The sequence below is a fragment of the Gavialis gangeticus genome, unplaced genomic scaffold, assembly GCF_001723915.1.
Source record: "Gavialis gangeticus isolate Ggan-Ray unplaced genomic scaffold, GavGan_comp1, whole genome shotgun sequence".
Classification (NCBI taxonomy): domain Eukaryota; kingdom Metazoa; phylum Chordata; order Crocodylia; family Gavialidae; genus Gavialis; species Gavialis gangeticus.
The window spans coordinates 8,399,733-8,409,481 of NW_017729017.1; the positions used below are offsets into that span (position 1 = coordinate 8,399,733).

The following is a 9,749-nucleotide window of genomic DNA, read 5'->3' on the forward strand; positions in this document are numbered from 1 at the left end:
AGTGCGGGCCCACGTCCCTCCAGGTTGAAAATGACTCATCCACTACCACTCTCTGGGTGCCACCCTCCAGCCAGTTAGCAACCCATTTGACTGTGTAGGTGTCAACACCACAGTCCCCCAGTTTTTTAATGAGAACGGGGTGAGAGACAGTGTTGAAGGCCTTCCGAAAGTCCAGAAAGACTATGTCCACTGCTACCCCTGCATCTAAGGATTTGGTGACCTGGTCGTAGAAGGCCACCAGGTTGGTCTGACAGAACCTGCCTCTAATGAACCCGTGTTGGTTGCCCCTAAGCATAATCTCTCCTGCTGGCCCCTCGTGGACATGTGCCAGAATAATTCTCTCACAAAACTTACCCAGGACCGAGGTCAGACTAACTGGCCTATAGTTCCCCGAGTCCTCCTTCCTCCCTTGTTTGAAAATGGGAATCACATTGGCCCTCTTCCAGTCCTCTGGCACCACACCAGAGCACCACAAGTGCTCGTAAAGCCTTGCCAGGGGTCCTGCAATGACCTCAGCTAATTCCCTCAGCACTCTGGAGTGGAGATCGTCCAGAGCAGCTGATTTAAATATATCCAGTCCCTCCAGAAGTTCCCTGACTAGATACTCACTGACTCTAGGCCTAGGTGCGCCTCTCCTGGGGCCTGAGGGGGGTCAGTGGGGGGGCTGATCTGGTCCCTGCTCAGGAAAATGGAGGCAAAAAAGTCGTTAAATAGGTTAGCTTTGTCGTCTGGTGTGACGACCAAATTTCCTAGCGTGTCTTGCAGTGGCCCCATGTTACCTGATACGCTCTTTTTGCCCTCTACGTATTTAAAAAAGGACTTCTTGTTGTCCTTGATCCGGGTAGCTAGTCCCAGTTCCTGACTGCCTTCCTGACGGTCCCCCCTGCATCCCCGAGCAACCGCAGTATAATCCTCCCTGGTGATGGCCCCACCCTTCCATTGGATGTACACCTCCCTTTTAGCTAGAAGACATTCCCGGATGCTTTTGGTGAGCCATGGGGGCTTGTACAGGGTTAAGCAAGAGTTCAGGCTAAGATGTTGATTATGGCTTCCTCTGTCCATACAAAGTATGAAATAGGTTTGGACTATTCGGGGAAAGAAGGTATCTACTGTAGTTTTATTTCCTTTTATTTCTTGGAATGTGGGCAATATTTATACTTTTGAATAAAGTCTCATATAATGCAAAAATAATTTTAGAAGTTGTTTTGTAGGATTGGGTTCATAAATTTCTGCTAAAATGTATTTCTTCTTCATTTGAATTCTTTCTTATATTTCCATCAAATGTTTTTATTTTCTTCATTCCCTAATACCTTGCATTGGTAGACAGTGGGGTCTGTGTAGGTGTAGAGATCTTCCTGTATGGGTCTGGCGGTGGGACTGGGACCCAGATTTGAAGATGTGTAATCCCAACTGTTCATTTGCCTAAGCCTTTCTTTGCATGCTGACAATTCTTATTTGAACTATAAATGTATTTTTTTTTTCGGATGTGCTACCCCAAATTGCTTTTCTGGGGAAAAAATCCTGACGAGTATTGTTTGTGTGTGGGGAAATAAAACTTTGCAGATCCAGCATGACAAAGCTTCAAAGTTCTCTCCATGGATTCTTTGTAACTGATGCTTCTAATTGATTACAGGAATGAATTAAACTCTGGTCAGCATGGAGCAGTTTATTCTCTTTTATCATGCCAAGGCTGATGATTACTATATGTTTCCACACACCTCATTGCTATTTAAACAAATATATTATCAGATGTATATTTTCATGAAGAATCTTCCCAAACAGAATGTATCTGCCAACGTTAGCAGTTAATTAATTCCTGACCTTGCAAGCTGTTCTGATTACAGCACATTGACTTCAGCAGATTCCAAGTGACTGCAAGGATTTGATGGCACGGAAGATATGTGAAGGATCAGGGCACTGTCATAGGTACCCTAGAAATATATGAAGTAAGGCATTTAAATGATATAAATAAAAGGATAATTAAAGAGGAAAAATAGGTGTGCACAAATAATTTTCATTTAAATATTTTGAACTAGAAGAGCTTTAGGGACAGTGTAAAAATATAGTAAATACTTTGCTAAACAACAGGAACTGACCTTTCAAAATGGAGAGTTTTGGCATGTCTGTTTAAAACACAAGGAAATGATGCCCCATACATAGGTGTGGATTGACCCCAGCATTTTTATTTATTGAAACAAATTAAAACCTTGGAGCAGAGGCATAATAGCTATATGCCCTGGCCAGTGTCAGCAAGTGGGACAGTGTTGGCTGTGGTACTGCTGATGGTGGTGGCGTGGCCAGCTGATGGCTCCAGCATCAGATTTTTTGTGCTCCTGTCTGCACCCAGGGCTGCTGCACCCATCTCCCCCCTGTCCCTCAGTTTCCACTACTGCCTTAGAGAAAAGAAAATAAGAGAAAGAGGAGTTTTAAAGAGAGTATGCTAGTGGGAGAGCAGTGTTAGAATCTAAGTTCCTGGTAATAAAAACAGAAGCAATATCACAAATCCACCAAGTTAAAAAAAAGATTTAACAAAGTGAAAACTGAAAAAACAGATTTCATAAGACTTTTACATTTTAATGGTCAGTCTTCAAAAGCTATTTTAAAATGTCCTTTGTTGTGTATTTCATTTTAAGAATAACACATATACTGTGTTTCATTTGTCTCTGGGTGCATCTACATGAGACGTTTACTGTGGAGTAGATTAATTAGCTCCACAGTAAACATCTTGTGTACACACATGTGGCCCAGTTAGGCCTCAGGAATCTAATTAACTCTGCAGCAGGATAGTACTTGTGAATACAAGTACCTTCATACCCCAGCCAGCTCCTCCACATCACATTGAGTTGGGCAGGAGCAGCCATAGCCTGGCAAGCTCACCCTGGGGGCCTCTGCCAACCAGGGCTGCTCTGACCCAGCTCAACATGATAAGGTCCCAGGCACATGTTCAAATGGTGCAAGTGGGAGCAATAAACTCCAGTGCAATAAGCACTGGAGTTTATTGCTTTGCATTAATTGCATGTGTAGATGTGTCCTCTGTAAGATTATTATTTATTTGACCAGTTTATAAATTCTAAATTAACCAAAGGCTTAATCTTCAACTTTGGTTTCAAACACAACCATGACCTGAGTCTACAAGATCCTTATGGAGTAGTTTTGCTGACATAATTTGACTGGTTCTACCTCTAGAATTAATCTTTAATCTCACTGATTGTCCAAAGTATGCTTGCCTTTTGTTAATGAAAGAAATGTTAGTAGAGTCTGACAAAATACTCTCTAATTTTTTGAGTTATTCATTTTGATACAGGCAAGTAAAATATCAATTTTCCCTACTATTCTTCAGGCAAGTGTGTGAACTTTTGTGATTGGGCTGTAACTTCCAAAACTTAGGTTTGAAATATATTAGAAAAAAAATTATTTTTCTTGACAAAAAAGGGAGATGACTAGCGAAATGGAACTGAGATGCTAAACACTGGGAGCTTAAAACAATTCAAATACTCTTTCAGAAGGAGGCTAAAACTAAAATGGAAATGTTAGCTTACTATTTAGCAAGGACTGGGAATCTGTTCATTGTAGTGAAATGCACAAAATGAAGAGATTCCAGCACCAATGGTCATATATGCTCTATAATATTTTTAGATACACACATATACAAAATATGTATGTGTATATCTATATCTGAACACACACACGTGCACGCGGGGACACACAAGCAAAATGTAAAAAGAATCACAGAACCTTGAGTAAAATCGTCTCTAAGGGTCAAAACTGGCCCTCTTCAATCAAAGCTGCTCTTTACTTAAAGGAGTCAGACCTCAAAGCTTAAAAACTGTGAAAATGCCTAAGGAGGAACAAACAGTCCTTGCTCAACAACGCAAAGCGTATTTTGCTTTTATCATAAGCAGATATCAAAACTGATTAGAAAGAAATATCTTTCTGTATATGTTACATAAAGCAGAAACAACTGCAATGAGAGTTGAACTGAAGAAATAATGACATTTATTAATATATTTGTAGTTAATATAAAATCAGTGTACCTATTCTATAATTAAAATAAATATGGATAAAAATGAAGAAAAGGTTTTGAAATTGAAAAGTGATATGAAAAATCATTTTGTAAGAATATTAACTATTTAACATTTTTTCATTTGATTTTTTCCTCTCACTTTTACTTAAAAAAGCAATTCTGATATAGAAAGAACTTTTGGATTAAAAAATTTAAAAAGAAATAAAATCTTGCTTAGTCAATGTAATAAAAAAGCAGAAGAAACAAAATATTATTTTTATTAGCACCCAAAGTATGAAGAGAAACAATAACCTAAAAATAAAGCCATTAACCACTATTTCAGAAAAACTCACACAGATTAAAATTATATTTAAAAACAATTATTTAAACATGTTTAATTAAAAAAATACGAATTCAATTAGCATACAAGTGGCCTCACTGATCTTAATGTTCAAAGGCATAGCAGTCGAAAATGTGCTCTAAGACAATAAATACCACAATAAAATTGTGCATAAAAATAATGAAAAATATGATAAATTTTGTTTTGTAAAACACTGGTCAAACTTTTTGGGATAAATGGAAAAATAAGAACACTAATGAAGTAAAGAAAAAACCTGAAACAAAATCCTGAATAATTAACTGCAGGCTACATTTAGAAATCAAAAAGCGATATTACATTAGATATGGAAAATATGTTTTATATCAGATGCATGCAATTGGAACAAATAGATGCAAAAAGATATAAAGTTCAGATCTTACTCCAAGGGAGTTTTTAAACTTTATAGGTTTTACCCATTCAGAAAGTTATTTGGGACTGGATAGAGAAAAAATAAAAGACTAATTTTCAGTGGCCTAGAATTAAAACACAATGTTTTCTTTAAGTCCAAATGAGAAGGTGGAAACCAAACATCCTATAGAAGAAGTTTAACCATTTTTATCCTACCTAAATAGTAAGTGGTTGTTCTATTCACCAGACTCTAACGGAAATCAAAGCAGCTTGTCTCCCTTGTCCTGCTGATGTGTAGAGAGTATGGACGAAGCTCTTGGAGTTGTTCATACTCCCCTTTGACTGCTGAGAAGCCTGCCTCCAAGTATCACCTCCTTACTGAAAGCCATGCAGAAGCATTTGCTGTATTTTAACTGACAGGGTAATACCTGGGAGGGAGAGTCTGTTATTTCCACAGTACTTTTTCTTCTGTTGCTCCAGTGGTTATTTATTTATTTACTGATGTTAACCTGCACCTATTCTAGGGATTTGTTTCCCCTTCTCCCCTCTTTTGAAAGGAGACAGTGGCAGACTAGGGCCTGATTCAGCATATTTTAGAGAAATCTTCCATTGACTTTAGAGAGAACAGGATTGGATATTTTTGTTCTGACAATGCAGAATCATTACGTGAGAGAACAACTAAAAAGGCCTGTGAATAAAAAGTACCAAGTCCAGTAGCTCTTGTTTAGGACCCAATCCTGCAAATTTTCTGTTTATGAAATTCTTACTCAGATTGGTATGATATGCAGAAGGTTTGTGGAATCAGGTCTACTGTCCTTAGGGAAAAATACAGCTAATTATAAAGAGAGTATTTTGCCTTTATAAGGGTGGGCAGGATGGTGCCAGTCATTAGCTAACTTGGCAAAAATAGCGATACCTGGAGAAAATATTTTAATGACACTGATATGCAAATGTACAGAAATAGTTTGTTTGTTCAGACTATTTATGACACGTGGTACTGAATTTCATGAGATCTTAGATGTAAGAGTCTGTAGTTAAGAAATATTTTGATTAGTTTGAGTTTTCCCTTCTTAATTTCCAGAGTTTAGCTGTATACTTTAAAAGTGTATTATTACTTCTTGTCTGCTGGTTTAGGGCCACTGTATGGCATCAATTTCTTGTGCTTTATCGATTCAGCTCTGCGCGTGTGAAAAGACTGCAAATCACTGCAGGATTGGGGACCAAGAGGGACATCCTGAAATCAGTGGCAAAACACCCACTGGCTTCACTGGGTGAAGGACCAAGCCCTAACTTTCCATGCTGAGCCATCCTTATTTAAAAACAGAAAGAGAAAGAAGTAAACTGAGCAATGTAGAATGAAATGTGTCGTATGAAATAGAATCATGCCCCTTTTTCCTTCTGTATGCAAATCACTAGGGATTTATAAAACTTGCACTCCCTTTCCAGATCTCAGAACTCGTTTACAATCAAATATTATTTGTCTGTTAAAGAAAAGAATGGGTTAATCAGTTTAGCAGTTTAGGATTTTCTGTTTTGGAGTTCGAACAAAAGACAAAACCCTCTATACCGGAGAACTTTTAAAGTAGCAAAGGTGGAAACAGAATATTACCTCTTTTATTTTCCTAATAAATAAGTAATAAAAGAACCTGTGTACTGAGGAATGGCTATGGAAGCCAGGTACCAGTGGAATTTTGTGATAGGTTACCTATGCTGTCATTTACAGTGTTATTACAATTCGAAAAGGTTTAACTTTTTAATTTCCATTTTTTTTATAAGCAGACTCAATTTTGTAAGGACTCTAAAACAGGCCAGGCTTTTCTAGCAGATTATCATTTTTGGGGGGGTTGCAAATCTTTTGTTTGTAATCCTCCCAAATGCCTGTCACAGCAGATTTCCTAAAATCTGTGCATTACTCAAAGGGTGGCTTGTAAGGGCAGTCAGTACTAGCCCTATAACCTAAGCAAAAGCAGCAGCAAACTGATTTTCTCATCTAAATGCTGAATTCTCTCTTCTTATCCCTTTTCTTCTTGTTTTGTGAAACAGAATATAAATTAGGAAACTGCAATGAATGGAAGTTATCCAAAGATATAAGGTTACATTTTGCACTGGACTCCAAATCAACAAAGTGGATAAGTACCTGCCTTACCTTAAGTCTGTGAATAGTAGATTGAAGCTAGCTGATTTACGTAACTGCTTAGAATTAAGTATTTGCTTGTATACTTTGCTAAATCAGAAATGCTGTCTGCTGCAGAAGCATAGGTTTGGAGCAGTGCCATAGCTGGGGGGTGTCAGGGGTGGTGAGCGGGGTGACTGTCCTGGGCGCTGGAGTGAAGGGGCACCAACAGGTGCTGCCTAGCTGGGGTGGGGCGTAGGACAGAGCCACAAGTGGCTCACTTAGGGGGGTCCAGTGATGGAGGAAGGGTGGCTCCCACCGCTACGTGTACTCCTGGGCAAGCATGGGGGGGGCATGTGCCCCCCAGACCTGTGCACAGGGTGAGGGTGGGCTGCCACTGCGGCTTTTGTCCTGGGTGCCAAACTTCATTGCTACAGCACTGGTTTGGAGTAATTGAGTTATTACTGTTAACAAGTCATTGAGTTATTTCAGGTTTACATATAACCATTGCTAGGAAACAAAATTTAGCCCAAGATAGACATTTCACAAAAGTTTAATAAATATATTGCAATGTTATATAAAGGCAATAATTTCTGAAAATGTTCCAGAATAGGGTAATGACACAAGTGTAATCTGCTGGCATTTTAACTAGCATCATTAGAGTTTACTTCTAATTCCCTGTTGATATGAATGGGGCAGTTCCAGCCTCGCAGAACTGTTGTTTCAGAGTATGGGAGTTATTATTCAAACATTTGAATTTGAGATGGATTTGCAAACAAAAGGTCTCTGAAGTTGGTACAAAATTGTTTTAAATGCATTTTTTTTCTTTCTTAGCCTGTAATATAGTAGTTATAGTAACTATAATAAATTGTTTCAGTTTCAGATAACAGGATAAACTCTGATGCCTCTTACACATTGTTTCTTGAAAAATAGAAAGCCATTAGGGATGATCAGTATTTGTAGAAATGTCAGTGGGCAGTTCTGTGCTCTGGGCAGTAGCGATGCACAGGACAACATCTGCAACTGGGCTGCCAGTGTTGGCAGTGGCAGCCGGGGCAGTACGGATGCTATTTTTGCACCCTCCACTCCACCTTCCCCTTCCCTTGCCCTCACATTGTTATCATGGCTGGTGACAGCTGCAGTAGGCAGTATTATAGCACCTCAGTAGTAGGTAGTGGAAAAGTTGATAATAGTCTGTTTTCGTTGAACAAAGGACAACCAGAGATGGAATATCTAAAGCTGCAGACACATAGCTTAAACACCCATGTAATTTATATTCAGTGACTTCACACTCAAGGGGACTACATTAAGGTTGTATATTGTATATTCACTCCACTCTTACATTGGTATAAAAGCAGATTATACTGTTGTAAATATTGTGTGTCTACACCTTATAACCTTATAATGTAAATGCCTGTTTAGGGATGGTATCTTGTTCACACTTTATGACAACTAACCTCCTTGTTATTAATTATCCATGTCAGCTAGTAGAGTTTCTAGTTGGAGATCCTATTTTATAACCACCCTTTATTATCCTAGGAATGGCTAGCCATGTTAGCCTGAAGTCAGAGAGAAGGCAGGGCAGGGTGGCACTTTGTAAACTATCTCAGTAGTCAGCAACCTGTGAGTCAGAATGACCCAGTTCAGGTTAGAAGTTGGTAGGCAAGCATTAGGAACTGGTGGCCACTTATCTCTGCCACAGCACAGGAGAAGTTCAAGCCGCTGAATGTTGCTGACGCCCAATGGCAGCAGGCCAGATCTAATGGCTTCACAGACCAGATATGGCCATTGGCCATAGGCTGCTGACCTCTGGACCACTCTTTCAGAGTGACATGACCTTTCCATAGGCCTCCAGGCTATTTTATCAGATGGTATGAATGGACTTGCAGAGAGCAGGGGTACTAAACAGAATAGAATAAAGAAATTTAAATCCAAAGGATAGGGACAGAGGTGGGTATTGCTGAGAGTGGCTGAGATTGGCTGAAGAGAACAAAAATGGTAAACAAAACAATTAATCCACTGATTGACATAGGAGTTTAAAAAGCTACTCCAGGTGATGGGATAAGAATAGCTGCTTTTTATGGGACATGGGGCAAAAAGTCTCCTCTCACTGGTTTCTCATTGATTTTAGGGGAGAACGAATCTAATTCATAATTGTAGGCCAGAACTATAATGCATTGGGGAATGTATTAGACCCTTCATCTGCTCATTTGCAGATTTTACTAGTTTTTTGAAAGCTTCAAAAAAATGTATGAACAGTGCTTGTAGCTGGACTCAGTTGAAAAAACATTTTCAAATTGGACTCTAAGATTTTTTTTCAGGAATTATTGCTTTTTATTGAGTATCCTCAGTATGGTTTTTGTTGCACAGAACTTTGGATTGTTTTCATTTGGTCAAAAGGTTTTTTATTTAACCCTCATTGTCTTTTGTGTTAAAATCCTAATGTACTCAAAATAGTTTACCTAGAGTTGACCTCTACTAGGTAATGGATTAAATGCAAATTTCTCTATTTACTCTACCATAGGGTTTTAACAAGTATTTTTTGCCTTTGTTAACTAGCAAATAATATTTTTTCCATAATGGAAACAGAAGAAGAAAGAGCCCATGCCTCAGAGGTTAAAAGCTAAATTAGATGAGCATTGCATTCAGATTCACAGTTCACATGAACAGTCAGAAGATAGTCCGCTCTCAAAAAAGTGAAGACTTTTATCTCTGTAATCCTGTCTGACTCATGTTCCAGATACAAGGAACTACAAAACTCTCATTGGTTCAAGTGGGAACTTGATTGAGCTCTGCTTCTTCCTTTGGTTCATTAGTACTGGTAAAGAAATTTACCATAAGAAAATTTGAATGATAAGGAAGTTGTTGTTCAGTATACATTTGTGCAGGATTGGTCCTCCCTGCTC

General features: G+C 38.7%; 1 protein-coding gene across 1 annotated transcript in view; it reads right to left on the reverse strand.

Annotated features, from left to right (window-relative positions):
• The window catches only part of ASIP (agouti signaling protein), a 70,879-nt gene extending 65,726 nt beyond the window's left edge, over positions 1 to 5,153 (reverse strand). Inside the window, exon 1 of the mRNA XM_019513097.1 lies at positions 4,947 to 5,153. The gene's annotated coding sequence lies outside the window, so the exon portion shown is untranslated. The remainder of the gene's footprint in view (positions 1 to 4,946) is intronic.
• Between the last annotated feature and the right edge of the window lie 4,596 nt (positions 5,154 to 9,749).